The 16,659-nt window shown below is 36.6% G+C and overlaps 1 long non-coding RNA gene across 3 annotated transcripts; it reads right to left on the bottom strand.

Annotated features, from left to right (window-relative positions):
- Positions 1-225: 225 nt before the first annotated feature.
- LOC116024831 lies at positions 226-4,111 on the bottom strand. 3 transcript variants are annotated; one of them, XR_004099530.1, is made up of 5 exons: positions 3,935-4,111; positions 3,684-3,776; positions 1,173-2,106; positions 770-877; positions 226-690 (listed from the first exon to the last, which is right to left on the bottom strand). It is a non-coding gene; the product is annotated as an uncharacterized LOC116024831 (long non-coding RNA). The 3 variants fall into 3 exon arrangements; XR_004099531.1 differs by having other exon boundaries at positions 1,173-2,022; XR_004099529.1 differs by lacking the exon at positions 3,684-3,776.
- Positions 4,112-16,659: the final 12,548 nt, after the last annotated feature.

Genomic DNA, 16,659 nt, shown 5'->3' with positions numbered 1-16,659 from the left:
TAAGGAAAACCACTACAAAGGGTAAAGGAGATTATCAAAGCATGAAAAGATCAAAATACCCCTGTTTTGGACGGTTATTTGATGAAAATTTTAACGGTGGACTAAAAGTGGCAATGACTAAATAAGATTGGTCGCAATGTGGCAAAAATTAATGAGGTGGACTAGAATTGGCAATGCCCCAATAATAGTAGGACCAAAAATGAAAATGACTCTAAAATATAACATGTCTAAAATATTATCAATTCACATTAAGTTCAAGTAATAATACATTATCCAATCACATTTAATACATAATAATAGTCAATTCAAGTCTAAGCAATAATGTAATAGTCTTCAAAAACAACAATCCATATTGAAATTAATCGGTTTGAGATGGAGGTGATGATGAAGTACCCGCTCTTCCGCCATCAATAGCATCAAGTCGTTGTTGCATAAGGAGAATAGTAGCCTTCAAACTCTGAATTTCATCTTGTACACTTGCAGAAGTAGCATTGTCGGGTGGTCGAGATGTTGGAGTCATATTGCCAGAAGTGCACTAGTTGAACCGTTAACAACAGAACAACCATATGAACCAAGTCCATAAATCCTTCTTTTCTTTTCATGTCCACCAACCACATCATAATATAATTGATTATCATCCACTTGCTCCCCAGTTCCTGTCAACATCTCCCGTTGCGTTGCAACTTGTTCCTAAAATATGTAAGAAATTTAGTACAAAATGTATGTGAAGTTATATATATTTTTAAAAATAAAAATAAATTAAACTTACATGAATTTGTTTGGCTTTTTCAATTATGAATGTTTCCCCATCGTGTTATTTGGTATGTGTATGCTTGAAAAGTTCATAATATGATGGATAATGACTCAATTGTCCTTCCTACAAATTACATTTTACAAACAAAAACAATTTTTAAAGAAAAAAGTAAGAAAAAATTCGGCAAAGTTTCCTTTATAAATAGGACTATCTCCCTGTTCAATATATAATACAATTCAATTATAATCTTAAACATCAATTCAAACACAATCACAATGATTTTTATTCACAGCTTAATAAAATTTTAAATTAACACAATAAGACATAATTGATTTTAACACAATAAACACATAATTATGATTTTCAACCAAATACAATAACATAATACTTATAACTTAAACAATTCAAATGAACTTACAAGTTGAGCTGCAACTTTTACGTGAGGTGTTGACCATGTGGTATGGGTAGATTGAGCAACTCCATTTAAAACTCCTCCACGTCTGTTTTTCTTAGCCAATCCTGTTTTCTTCTTGCCCTCTTCAGAATTCCAAATTTCATTCCACTTTGTCCATATTTCTGGTGGGATATAGACAGGTCTTGGATTTTTCCTTAATCTACTTATGTAATTAGCATATCTTTACCATCACCCCAATACAGCATGCACCCCAAGTCCCCAACCTACAACAATCAATTTTCTCCACTGGTAGCCCAAGCCCTTGTATTAGTTTCTTCGTCTGGTAAAAACTATCAACCATGTTATTGTCTTTAGGTAAACCATCCTTAAATAATTGACAGAATGCATCAAAGCATTGCTTTGGTAGATGATATTCTGTCTTTATGTTTAGCAATCGAGCCACAGCAGATAATTGTGTCAACTTTTCACAACCAGACCATAATTGTCTATTAGCAGCATCTAACATGTCGAAGAATTTTTTTATCTTCTACATTTGGCTCCTCACCCACATTCCTTGCTATGAGATTTTGACCAGCAGCATCAAAAATCATTTGCTGATATGATTCCAACGGTTCATTTTGCTCATTTAAACTCCAATTTGCATCAAACCCCATTGACGTTCTATTGCGTGACATTTCTCAATGTCTATTCCACTCAAAGTAATTTGGCACAAAACCAAATTTGCACAAGTGAAATCTCACAATCTCATCTTCTTCAAATGAGATATGACGGCATTTTTTACATGGACATCGAATTTTAGTTCCATCCATGAAATCCGGCTTACTGCTTGCGAACTCAATAAATGTTTCCACTCCTTCGATAAAATTTATTAAGATCACCACGTTCAGTTCGTCTTTGATACATCAAACTTCTATCTATATTACTCATTTCTAGATGCCTATAAATTTACATCAAAGAATGATAATGAATAATGAAGAAAATAAAAGAAATTTTTGTTCAAACCAGAACTATAAACCTATTATCATTTAAAAGAAAATTTTCATTTAAAGGAATAATAACCAACTATTATCATGTGACTGAAGTTATATTGTTCCATGGGAAAAACAAGTACTTACAAATTACACCAACATTATACATTTGAAAATACAAGTAAAACCACCATAAATGGAGTATAAATTAATTTAAACGAATATTTATAACCATATAACTGCACAAGGAACTGCTAGTTATTTGTTCAAACCAGAACTATAAACCTATTTCTAGTAAGCACTAGTTGCTTTGTCATTATTCCTATAGGTCTTAGTGTTCCTCTAGTTATATTGAATATATTTGGAAGTATACAAGTGCTCCCCGTATTTATTTTCCACCAATGATATGATAACTTGGAATAAACTTTCAATTAGCATCTTTCAGTATCTGCCTAGTTCTTATAGGTCTTAGTGTTGCTCTAGTTATATGCCCTCTTTCTTTCCTATCTTTCAGAATCTGCCTAAATACTGCCTAGTTCCTATATGCCTAGTTCCTACTACTCCATTAATGGGAATTAATCAACACTGCCTAGTGCCTCAATATTGCCTAGTTCCTATACTGCCTAGTTCCTACTACTCTATTAATGGGAATTAATCAACACTACCTAGTGCCTCAATACTGCCTAGTTCCTATACTGCCTAGTTCCTACTACTCCATTAATGGGAATTAGTCAACACTACCCTCTTTCTTTCCTATCTTTCCGAATCTGCCTAAATACTGCCTAGTTCCTAGTAGATATGGAGTATTTAATGGGTGAAGTGTTGATTACTTTCCTATCCAGCTAACCTTTAGAGAGAAGTGTTGATTAATTCCCATTAAAAGAGTGAATCAAGGTTAGCTGGATAGGGCACTTCTCTCTAAAGGTGACTGGTTAATTAAATAAATCAAATCGGGATTGATGGTTGATTAAATACTTTCTATATGATTTGGAGTGGAGATTGATGGTTGATTAAATATTTAGAAAATGTTTCAACAGCAAAGATGGCTCTTAGGCAAGTAAATAACACAGTGGTTCGTAGCATAGTCAAAAAACATGCAATTCAAATGAAAGGCTTCTTCTATTCAAGTCTATATCCTATTGCAGATTTGTAATAGTAAGTCAAAGCTTTTAAGGACACAATTGTGATATTAAGAAAGCATGATACAACACTCATCAAGCATTTGCAGTAGTAAGTCAAAGCTTTTATGATCACTTAAAGCATGCATAGGTTCATTAGTAGTAAAAACATAAAATTTCAGTAGACATCAGTTGGGACACCATCAAAAAAGCATCCCCAAATACACTTCAGTTTCTCACAACTTAATAAAACTTACAATTCAAATCTTAAATTGTATTCTCATACACATTCGTAAACACATTTTCATATGCAGATCATCCATGTATTCAAAATTGAACTATACTTAGTTATCCATTGCTTCCACACTTGAAGAACAAGATAAAATCTAACATAAATAAAAGAAGTTGGGAATCCTTGGAATACCTACTTGGGAAACACAATAAGTTGCTCTTTTGCTACGAACAAGAATGCACAGGACCTACTCTTACGACTTACGACTCCGGACAATTTGAAATTTCCGCTATTATGCCCAAATTTCACAAGAGAGATATGCAAACAATAACAAATAAAACAGTTCAATTTTCTAGAAATTTCCTAAATTTTCTTTCGACTGACTTACGAATTTATTGAGAATTTTCTAAATTTTCTTTTGCTCTACAAATTTGAACACTGACTTACGAGTTACGAGTGGGCTGTTGGCGGTGACAGGTCGGCGGTCGACGGTCGGCAGTGCAGCTTCGGAGTCGTGAACGGCGGTCTTGGTCAGCAGTCGTGGACGGTGGACGGCAGTGCAGCTTTGGAGTCTCTTTCGTTAACCCTTGGTCGACTACTACTCAGGGCTGAAGCGTGGACTCTATCGTGAATTTAGGGCTGAGATTAAATTTTCAAAATAAATCATGAATTAAAAGTTTTGGGGCTGAAATTTTTAAAAAAAATCAGTAATACGACGTCGTTTAATAGAGGAGAGAAATAAAATTTACAGAATAAATCGCGACGGAATATATTCCATCGCATTTTTCCGTCGCGACCTAACTAAGCCCAAAAATATATTCTTCTTTTTCACGACGGAATTTGTTCCGTCGTCAATTGCATCGCCTTTTCGCGACGGAATTTCTTTCCGTCGCTATAAGGATGACGTAACTTAAATTTGTCGCAAAATCTATCGCAAATATTTTGCCGCCACCATTTCACGGGTTTTATTTCTCATTGCGCGAAATATAGCGACGGAATAAATTTCCGTCGCGAATTTGCAAGGGAATCAATTTAGTCGCCAGATCCGTCACCAATTCGCGACGGAATAATGTCTGTCGCGATTCGCGATTTTTCTTGTAGTGACTCCTACACCAAAACACAATACACGATAATCCAATCCAGAATACAAAATATGATCAGAACACACAGATTTCACATCTCAAAAGCCAAATAATACATGGAATCCATAACAATAAATACTCATACTCATCAAGATGAAAGGATAATGAACACAAGTCCATAGATCTACAATATAGGTTCAACAATCCAACAATCAAAGGCTAAACCCCAAGAAATTCCACAGGATTCCATAACACCAAAAAATATTCATAGATTTAAGAGTGAAAGTAGGTTTTAGTGTAACATTGAAGATTACCTCTTGAAGCTTTAACAATCCAAAGCATTCACCTCTCATATGCTCAATCCCTCAAATCAACATCACCTCCTTGATCATCTTTAACCCAAGGATCCCCAAAGAAAAAATAATAATAACTTATGAAAAGACTAAGAAATCATGAGAAGAAATGCAATCTATCTAAAGATTAGTACTTACACAAGCACCATAATTCCTAAAAGAGCAACCTTTCTTGAAATCTTGCTAAGATGAAGGGTGGTGTGTGTGTAGGGTTTTTGGAAATGAAAGTGGGGATGGAAGTCTTTTGCAGGAGAAGGAAAGAGGCTAGGAATTATTATTATGAGGCTTTTATATGAACCTTAGAAATCATTACATACATAGTGTATATAACATTAGGGTGTTAGAATAGAGTATGTGCTCATCTTAAAAGGGATGGGCTATCCAATTAAATATTAATTCAATGAATATAAAACATGGTCCTTCAAAGATTGGGCCATTTAAATATTTAATTCACCATAAGGGATAAAAATGGCTCAAATGGAAAATCCCTTACAAAAATTAAATCAAGGAATTGGGCCCTCTTATTAATTAAATAAATTAGAGTATGAAATATATCTCTATTTAAAGAACGAAGCCCAATTAATAAAATTAATCACATGGTAGGAATAATTACCGGAGTTCAAGGCCTGAATTAAATCCGGGGTATTACAGCTAGACTCAATCTCCTTCTAGTATAGACAAGCATATGATATGTTAATCGAGTAACCCAGATCCAAAACTATTTTATGAATTTTTTCATACTAGTGTTTGGGAGCTTGTTTTAGTCCCTACAGAGATTTTATAAGTCTGCATACATTTCTTTTTTGCCCTGGATCGACACATCCAGGTGGTTGTTCTATGTAGATTTCTTCCTCTAGATTCCCATTTATGAAGGCTGTTTTGACATCCATTTGATGGACTATCCACTTGTGAGATGAGGCTAAGGCAAACAATGCATGTACGGTAGCTATTTTAGTCACAGGTGGATATGTACAAAAGTAGTCTTCACCAAACTTCTGTTTGTAGCCCTTGGCTACAAGCCTTGCCTTAAATCTTTCACTTGACCCGTCTGGTCTAAGTTTTCTTTTAACGATCCATTTGTAGCCAATTGGTTTGGCCCCTTTGGGCAAATCTACTAATTCCCAAGTGTGATTAAACTTAATAGAGTCTAACTCACTTTGTATGGCTTCTTTCCAGAAAACAGCATCAATTGAGGGCATAACAATTTCAAAAGGATTTTGGTTCCTCTTCTAAGATTAGCTGACATACAAACTGATAAAAAATTTCGTTTATATCATTCAACTCAGTTATGTATGTTCTAAAATCAGTTCTTTGTTTCTTACCTCTCCTAGGTTGTTCAAGCTCATTCTCAAAGAACTCAACCTCCCGTGCATCGCACATAGACCGACTGTCTAAGTACATAAATCTGTATGCAACACTATTTTCTTCATATCCAACAAAAACTGCATCTAAGGTCTTAGGCCCAAGATTAGGTATTTTAAATGATGGAAGACCTACCTATGCTAAACACCCCTACACTTTGAAGTATTTTAGGTTGGGGCATAGCCTTTCCACAACTCATATGGGGTTTTATCGTACCCTTTATGAGGTATTATGTTGAGAATGTGATTAGCTCTAAGAGTAGTTTCACCCCACAGAGAGTTTGGTCCACCTGAGCTAATAAGAAGAGCGTTGATCATTTGTTTGAGAGTTCTATTTTTCCTCTCAACTATGCCATTTTGTTGTGGAGTGTAAGGCATAGAAACTTCATGAATGATTTCAAACTATTCACAAAATGACTTAAGAGATATAGATTCATATTCACCACCCCTGTCGTCAGAGCATATTCTTTTGATCTTTTGATTTAGCTTAATTTCTTCTTCAGTTTTAAAGATCATAAATTTTTGTTCTACTTCGTCTTTTGTTCTTAGCAAATATATTTTTGAAAAACGAGTAAAGTCGTCTATAAAATAAATATATATAGTATCGTTTTCCACCTCTAGTATTAGCATTTTTTAAATCTGCTATATCAGTGTGAATCAATTCAAAGGCACATATAGTATGATGTTTCACGGTGGAAAAGGGTTTTTAGCAAATTTTGCCTCAACACAAATTTCACAATGAGAAAAGGAGTTCTTTTTCAAACTTGGCAACATATATATTCATGTTTTTTTAGCCTGTTCATGCATTTAAAACCAACATATCCTAATCTACCATGCCACACATCAAATGAAACAACAATATAAGCAGAAGTGCTAGAACCACTAGCAAGGTTATCCATAAATTTCTCAATGTTCTCAAAAGTAAACTAAATGAGAGGAAAAACAAACAGCCTGCCACGTGGGTAAATCTTCCCCAAATAACCCCCTCTGAGAGTCGTTATCATGCTTTCTGACTCAAAAACTAATTTGATCCCAGCCTTTATCAACAAAAGCCATGATACCAAATTTCTTCGCAAAGAGGGGACATACATCACATTGGTTAAAACTAAGTACTTTCCAAAGAAGAGTTTAATTTCTACATTTCCTCTATCTCTTACCTCAGCCATACTATCATTTCCCATTAAGATTTGCTCTCCTTGTCCTTCAACACTTGATTGGAAATTTTTGAATAGTCTATTGTTTGAGCATAAATGACGAGACGCTCAAGTATCCACTATCCATTCTTCATACCTTTTGCAACATTTACCTCTAGGGTCACCATTGTTGCCACCACCTTTGCATTTTCCAGCAGGTTTGCTTGGTCCCTGGCCTTTTCTTGATTGGCCTTCTAATCATTTGTCCCCTTTTGGTGGTAACATTGTGTTGTGCGGTGTCCATGCTTCCCACAGACAAAGCACCCGCCTCCTTTCTCTTGTGTCTAGTGTTTGTTTTTCTTGAACCAACTTTTTTTGTTGGCTTTGAAGCATTTCTTCTAGTGCTTATTCTGGCATCCACCTCTAGATTTCATCATGTCACCTTTCATACTGATTTCTATGACATTAGCTTTTAAGTTTTTAGGGAAGGAAACAGACCTTTGTCTGAGGCGAAATGCCTCATCGATGTTGAGATGATTGACCATTTGTTCCCAGGTATAGTCCTTGGTCTCGCGCTTCATCTTGTTTTGAAACTCTACCCAAGATTCGGGTAGCTTTTCAACCTATGCATAGGTTTGCAGCATATCACTTACCAGCATGTTTTCTGTTACTATATCAACAACCAAGTTCTCGTACTCATGAACCTACTCTATGATTTGCTTTAAGTCCACCATTTTGTAGTTCAATCAGCTTCTAATTGCATATTTTCTTACAGCCTGCATCATACGCACCATACTTTTTTTGCAGCATGTCGCAGATCAATTTTGCGGACATGTACCCCGCGTATATGTCTAGCAGGGTGTTAGACGGAAACTGTAGCAAAATTCCACGCATAGTTTTGTTGTCTTGTTCGTACCTAGTATGAACCTCTTTGGACATATCTGGTGACAGTGAGGTAGGATTTTTGGGCTGGGGTGTTTTCGGATTTGGAGTTGCATCCATAATCATGACTTGATTGTCTGGCTGGGAAGGCTCAGTAGGTGTAGGTTGGGCAGGAGGTTGATATGACTCTGGGTCAGTGGTGAGGATGTAGTCAAGTTCAACAGCCTCAAAGTGAATAAACATCTTGACAGACCACCTATGATAGTTCATACTGTTGAGTGGTTCAATCTTGATGAGATCAGAAGCAAACTTGGTAGCGAATGACGCCATTTTCTAGAATAAATTGCTTTTAAATATTAGGAACCAGAATAAATTACCAGAAGGCTGAACCAAATCGTCAACCGCGAGCTGAACAATTCTGGTTCACGATTTGTGTTACCAAAATTGTTCACCTGAGCCGTGCGGCCGAATTGTTACAAATCAAATGGGTTAACTTTGAAAACCAATTTCTCATTCACCAATTATCCATTTTGAGCATACAATATATCAATCTCTTTGTTTAACAACAAAGAACCAGAATCCACTTTGACCCGACCCAAACCGAAAGTAGACCCCACATATGTTTGTACCACAAAATAGTCACTTAAAATGTCATTTTATGTTATTTTTTCAACAATCGTAAGCTCAAAACAATGTCCAAAACCATATATAGAGAAGAATCATATGAACTCAATAACTCTGAATTGAACCTCGTTTTCATTGATAACTATAAGTATAACACTCATTAAATATATTCTTTCCAAACCCATGTCTTTTCCTATTCATATATAAATATATAATAAAAATTTACCATGCTTACCGTAAAAAATAGGTGGTGTTTGATTAGATGCTTTTGTACATTACTATCAAATTTAATACTTACTATCATGTTTGTTTGCCACATTTGCTAATTGTTATCCTACTATTGAATTCAAATCCTTTACTAATTATAAAACTCTTAACCCTTTTTATCCTCTACTTTTAAACTATTGAATCAAAAATGAGAAACAAAAGTCAAATAAAAAAAATATCGTTTGATAAATAATTTACTCTAGAACTAAAAATGAAATTAACTCTTTAGTTTAATTCGAATTCATATTTAATACCAAAATTTTAAATATTTTAACCAAGATAAATAATTGCTATATTGCATGTTTGTTTGTAGGCCTTAGCTCCTTAAGTGTTGAATTTGATGAACGCGAAGAACAATAGGAAAAATAAGAAATAAAGAGATGTGGAAAGATCAGAAAGATTCATATTTAGCTCTCCTCTTTAGTACAAGAGTACAAGATATATATATATATAGGAAATAAATGTATTCCTTACAATAAATGTCAAAAACCATTACAGCTATTACAAATACAAATAATAATAATGTCCATAAATAGTAGCTTTATAACACTCCCCCTTGGACATTATTTTTCCATAATCATGCCTCGTTAAAAACTTGCTAGAAAAACCTTGTGGGAAAAACCTAGTCGAGAAAAGATTACACAATATATTTATAATCAGGTGTTGCATCGGTTGCCTCATTAAAAACTTTACACTAAGGAAAACTCAATGGAAAAAAAAATTAGTTAAGGGAAAAAGTACAACCATAAACCTTTTAGGTTCAATCTTCAGGATTGCAAGGGTTGTCGGTTTTCTAGGCTAATAATTCATGTGCACCGAGATGTTATTGCTCCCCTTGAAGACAACAACCTTCCTAACCTACACATACCAATTTTATGAAAATATTTCTCAAATGTGGATGCATGTAGGGACTTAGTGAACAAATCTGCTAGATTGTCACTAGAATAAACCTTCTAAACGAGTATTTTACCACTCTTTTGAAGTTCATGAGGATAAAAGAATTTAGGTGCAATATGCTTTGTAAGATTTCATTTAACATATCCATTGCTCATTTATGCAACACATGTTGCATTGTCCTCATATAGGACAGTGGGGGTATAATCTATACTCGCTAATCCACACAAGCTATGAATATGATGTAACAATGATCTCAACCATACACATTCTCGCGAAGCCTCATAAAGAGCACTGATCTTTGAATGATTAGATGAGGTAGCTACTAATGTTTATTTAATAGATCTCCATGAGATAGTGGTACCTTCACAAAGGAAAATATATCCGGTCTGGATATGACGTTATGAGGATCAAACATATGGCCAGCATCTAAATAACCCACTAGTAGGGTGTCTTGGTTTTTCTCAAAGAAAAGACCAAGATCTTTAGTGTCTTTAAGATATTTGAGGATATGTTTTACGTCATTCCAATGTTTTCTGGTTGGAGCAGCACTAAACCGAGCCAACAGGTTTACTGAAAATGCAATATTGGGCCTAGTGCAGTTGACAAGGTAGAGAAGTGTCCCGATAGCACTTAAGTAAAGGACTTCTGATCCCAAAATATCCTCGTCATCTTCCTTTGGTTTATATGGGTTCTTATCCACTAAGTGGATATGACGTTATTAGAGTACTAAGTGGATGAGATTTATCCATGTAAAATCTCTCTAATAATTTGTTTACATATTTAGACTGGTGTACAAAAATTCCTTTAGAGAGATGTTTGATCTACAGGCCAAGATAGAACTTGGTTTTACCCAATTCTTTCATTTCAAATTCCTTTTTCAAGCATAAACATGTTTCTATAAAATCTTTGTGTGACCCAATAATGTTTATGTTGTCCACATTGATGGATATTATACAGAAATCATAAGGTGATTTCTTAATGAAAATACAAGGACTAATAGTGTTATTCACATATCCTTGTTTTAAGAGAAATTCACTTAGGTGACAAAATCACAAGTTATCCAAATGTTTTAGACGATATAATGATCTTTGTAATTTGACGCTATACATGTTTCGATCTTGCTTACCCTTCCATATGGGGTTTTGGATATCTACGGGTATTTTCATGTATATATCAGCGCTTAGTGACCTATATAAGTAGGCAGTCACAACATCCATTAACTACATATCTAAATTCATTTAGCGGAACGAAGTGCCATCAATAACAAGAGAATAGGTATGCTCAAACTCAATATTGGGTCTCTGCGAAAATCCTTGAGCCACCAACACTAGTACAAAAAAAGTCATAAGAGACTAGACATTTAGCTACTGTTCTTAAAAGAACAGTAGTGTATTCTTTAAAAAAAATTCACGATGAAAATTTTGTAAATAATTGATAAATAATTCGCAAGCCTTATTAGCTATAACGGATGCGGTTAAAAAAAACGCGATTACTTTCCGCCACCGTTTTAGCGTTAAACAGTGGCAGAAAGTAAATATATATATATAAAAATGTTATGTTTCCGCCACCGTTTTTCTTAGAAATGATGGCGGAAAATTTAAGTAAAATAACACATACAAATATATCAGATCTGATCTGCCTCACTCTCAATCTTCTCTCCTCTCACTTCCCTTAGAATCTCTCTAGCTCCTCTTTTAAACAAAATCTCACCAAAAAACCTTCCTCTCTCTCACGTGGCTTAGCCTTTAATCTTCGAGGATGGAGTCCCCAAAGCACCGCGTTCTAGGCGGAAGTAGTGCCATAAACGTCGATTTCTATAGCAAAGCCAACGATGTTTCAATTGGAGCTCAAGAGTGGACAATCGGCAATGAGAGATTGTTTGCTGGAATGGATTCGTTCAGAGGTTTTCTCTCTATTTTCTTTATGTTTATTTCGCAGTTCAACGTTTCATGCTCATATCTGTTGTTATTTCTCAGTCATTTTAGTTTTTCTTCGTAAATATAGTCCATCCTCTACTCAGATTTTTTGTTGTTGTGGGAATCTACACTCAGATCTACTACTGCTATTGGACTAAGCTCAGATCTACTCCTTTTCTTCTCTTTGCAACAGAGCTAGCGATAGAGGGATAAAGGAGGCAGCGACGGAGTTGGAAATCGGCCGGTTTGTACCTATATTTCTTCATCACTCCACCCTGCCACTCACAATTCACTAAGTAAGCTTAAAACTATCATCTTTTTTTTTTGCTAAAGTGTCATCTTGCACCATGAACCAATAAGCGATTCTTCATGCCGCTTATAAGTAATTATTCGATCCACAGACAATTAAACTTTTTTCGCCTAAAACTTTTTGCAGTTTCCAGGTTACTATGATGACATGGTTTAAGTTATTAACTGATGTGGACTTTCATTTTAAGTTCAACCCCAAAAGTTTAAGTCAACTCCAAAGTTGAGAAGGAAATGTCTGTTGTTCAAGACCCTGCTTCTACTGCTGCAAGCCAATCGAATAGGGAAGAAGTGGATTCTCGTTTCGTCTTTGTTGGCAATGTGGATTATTCTCAGTCGCCCACACTGGTTCAGGTCTATCCAGCTGAGGTGCAACAGTTGTACTATTAACAATAGTTCCAGTAGATTCTTGCTTCAGAGAAGGACTGTTTCTTTGCTACCCATTTTCCTTGCATTGAGCTGCATCACCTCCACCACCACTGTCAAGAAACTCAATCCATTTTTCCCCTTCAATTGCTCACACCCACTTCCCTTCACATGGGATCCACATTTGCCTTCCGGATCTTAATACCCTCGCCCTGAAAAACCATTGTCGTCTTCCCCATTCCCATTGAAGGCATTGACACTAAGTGCTCTAAAGGCAAAACCTCTGCCCTTGAAACAAAACTTTCCTTTTACTCCAAAACTAATTCTAACCAAAATCTTCATTGAAATGAAATAAGAGAATTCTGTACACCTCAAACCCAGTTTTCCATGCGTGAAAAATCAAGTGCATGCATCGCTAATAGCAAGTAACGTATGGACCCTGTTCTTGACAAACTACGTGCAAAGCTCTAATCAAAGGGAAAAAGCCCCAAGCTTGGACTCTCCCAAGTTAAGCAAATTGAACTCACTTACAGAGTGGATTCCTTTTAAAAGGAAACATTTTTCATTATATAAAATTGCAAAACACGTGACAACTTTAGTACGTTTTCCAGATCAGACTCTAGTCACTCGTTCACTCGTCGCGATTACCTACCTTCCTGAGCCCGAGCCCTTACCTTCTTATTGGCCTATATGAACATAGAGTTACATCAATCTGCATCTCTCAGAAACCATAAATTGAAGCATACACAACACAACATGCATGTGATTCAGACTACTTTCAGGATTATTTCCATATTCACTGGTTCAATAAACACACACACTTTTTTTGCAAAAATTCTTAAATGGTGCATAACACACACAAACACACTAATCATACAATAAAAAAGGAATTTTAAACAGATTTCTCACCATATTAGAAGCAGAATTGGAAGTCTCTGTGTTCTAAGGAGCTCAATAAAGTTCTTACTCTCAGCTTCGAGAAGCGCCGGAACAGCTTTGTGTCTTCGCGGCTAAGGAAGAGGGATTTGGTTCGGTGATATCTAAAGGGTTCGGCCATTCAATGTCCAGATGAGATTCGCATATTCGATCAAGGATAAAACTCCAGATGAGATTCGCAACCGATGGCTGGCTGGAGAAGGTGTTAGAAGAAAGAAAAAAAGTCCATGTCAGCATAAATTACCGGTAACTTGTACGTAACTTGCAAAAAGTCCTAGGCGAAAAAAAAAATGAATGGTTTGTGGATCGAATAATCACTTATGAAAGGACAGGGTGCGGTATGAAAAATCACTTATGGTTCATGTGTTGCGCCCGCGGAAGTGGGATAGATCAGATTGCAACAATAATTTGAGAAAGAAAAATAAATGAGGCACAGATTTTACGTGGAAAACCCCTAAACAAATTAGGGTAAAAACCACGGGCAAGGGTAGAAGAATTTCACTATGAGAAAATAGGAGTTACAACCACTCTCTAACTAACAAGGAGAAAACAAGGATAATTCTCTCTTGCTAGGAAGGAGAAATACACTCAACAAACTCTCTAATATCTCTAGTATATGAGGGAAGAATAGAATGATTTGGGATGGCTAGAATGACAAAATGACCACCCTATTTATAGTTGAGAATTTGGGGTCATTTTGTAGTTAGCCTAAAATGTAGGGACCAAACAATAAATATTTTGTTCAACAAAGTTTGGCTACCTAACATTTGTGTTCAAAGTTTTCAGCTTGCTGCCTAATCTTGAGGGCTGCTGCCAAACTCCATTTGCCGACAATCTCCCACTTGAAGATTAGATTGTAACAATCATATCTTCACACCATTCTTTCTACCTTGCACTTTCCATGTCGCTTACGTCTCTATCAGGCCACAGGAAGATCGACACCAAGTAAACTTATCAACATTGATTACCTTTGTTAGGAAATCTGCTACGTTGTCCGTGGTATGGATTTTCTGCAAATCTACTGTCCCTTCTTCCACCTTCTCTCGGATGAAATGGTACTGCACTCGTATGTGTTTCGTCCTTGAATGAAATGCAGGATTCCTTGCTAGATGCAAGGTACTCTGACTGTCACAAAACAAAGAGACAAACTCTTGTTTGTGCCCGAGCTCCTCCAATAGCATTTTCAACCAAATTGCTTCTTTACTGGCTTGTGTAGCTGCTACGTATTCTGCTTCTGTTGTTGACGTAGCCACAACTGCTTGCAGTTTTGAAACCCAGCTTACAGCTCCACCAGCAACTTTGAACACATATCCTGTCGTAGATTTACTTTTATCCAAATCCCCTGCATAGTCAGAATCCACATACCCGTTGATAATAAAGTCTGATCCTCCATAACATAATGCAACATCTGAGGTCCCCTTGATGTATCTTAGGACCCTCTTCACACAGTTCCAATGCTCTCTGCCTGGATTCGCCATGTACCGACTCACTACACCCACTGCTTGTGCAATGTCTGGTCTTGTACAAATCATAGCGAACATTAGACTCCCCACCGCTGATGCATACGGTACTCGAGACATCTCCATCCTCCCTTCTTCATTGCTAGGACTCATACTTGAGGATACTTTGAGATTAATAGGAAGAGGGGTAGAAATTGGCTTACAATCTTGCATGCTGAAACGTGACAAGATTTTCTTTAAATAATTCTTTTGAGAAAGCCAAATCTTCCTATTACCTCTGTCTCGGTGAATTTGCATCCCTAGAATCTTGTTTGCTGGTCCCAAGTCCTTCATTTCGAATTCCCTAGCCAGTTGTGCCTTCAATTCATCAATGTGATCTTTGTTGGGGCCTGCGACCAACATGTCATCTACATACAACAGCAATATAACAAAGTTATCTTTTCCAAACCTCTTGAAATATGCACAAGGGTCTGCATTCAGTCTATTGTATCCAAGGCACATGATGAAGGAATCAAATCTCTTATACCAACACCTTGGCGCCTGCTTTAAACCGTACAGAGATTTGTTCAACCTGCAAACCAAGTTCTGATTCTCTTTGTCTTCAAATCCTTCAGGCTGGAGCATATATATCTCTTCTTCAAGATCTCCATGAAGAAAAGCCGTTTTCACATCTAGCTGCTCTAGATGTAAGTTGAATGTAGCACACATTGCCAAAACTACACGAACTGTTGTTAGTCGTACCACAGGTGAAAATATTTCATTGAAATCAATACCTTCTTTCTGAGCATATCCCTTCACCACCAGTCTTGCACGATACCGCTCCACTTGATCGTCACCATTCCTTTTGATTTTGAAGACCCATTTGTTACCAATTGGCTTCCTTCCTCGTGGTAGTGGCACAAGTTCCCATGCATTATTTTTATGGAGAGCTTCTATTTCTTCCTGCATTGCTGCCGTCCATTGAGAAACATCTGAGCTGTTTATCGCCTCCTGAAAGGTTGATGGCTCACCATCCTCTGTTAGAAGGCAGTATGCAACATTCCCTTCCATAACATAATCTGAGTGCCAAGTGGGACGTCTTCTCTCACGGTCTGATTGACGAGTTGTTGGAGCTCCAGAGCTTTCTGGTTCTGGTTCTGATTCCTCGTGCGCCGGTTCTGCTTCAGAAGAATCTTGTTCAAATTCCTCCTCTACCTGTATTTGAGTAGTTTCTAGCTTTTCCTTTTCCGTGCTATCATCAACTTCTCCTCTTTGTAGCCTGTCCTCTACAAAGATAACATCCCTGCTGATGACAACTTTGTGGGCAGTGGGATCCCACAAGCGATACCCCTTTACTCCATCAGCATACCCCAAGAATATACATCTCCTGGACTTTGGATCCAACTTTGTAATTTCTTGGGCATTGAACATTGCATAAACAATGCTCCCAAATATATGGAGGTCTGAATAATTAACTGGCTTACCAGTCCACATCTCCATTGGTGTCTTCAGCTCGATTGCAGTTGATGGAGCTCGATTCACCAAATAACAGGCGGTATTGACTGCTTCTGCCCAGAATGATTTTTCTAAGCCCGCAGCCCTCAACATTG

The sequence above is a fragment of the Ipomoea triloba genome, chromosome 7 (genome assembly GCF_003576645.1).
Source record: "Ipomoea triloba cultivar NCNSP0323 chromosome 7, ASM357664v1".
Taxonomy (NCBI): Eukaryota; Viridiplantae; Streptophyta; class Magnoliopsida; order Solanales; family Convolvulaceae; genus Ipomoea; species Ipomoea triloba.
The sequence above is the reverse complement of the archived record's forward strand: the minus strand, read 5'-3'. Positions and strand labels throughout refer to the sequence as shown.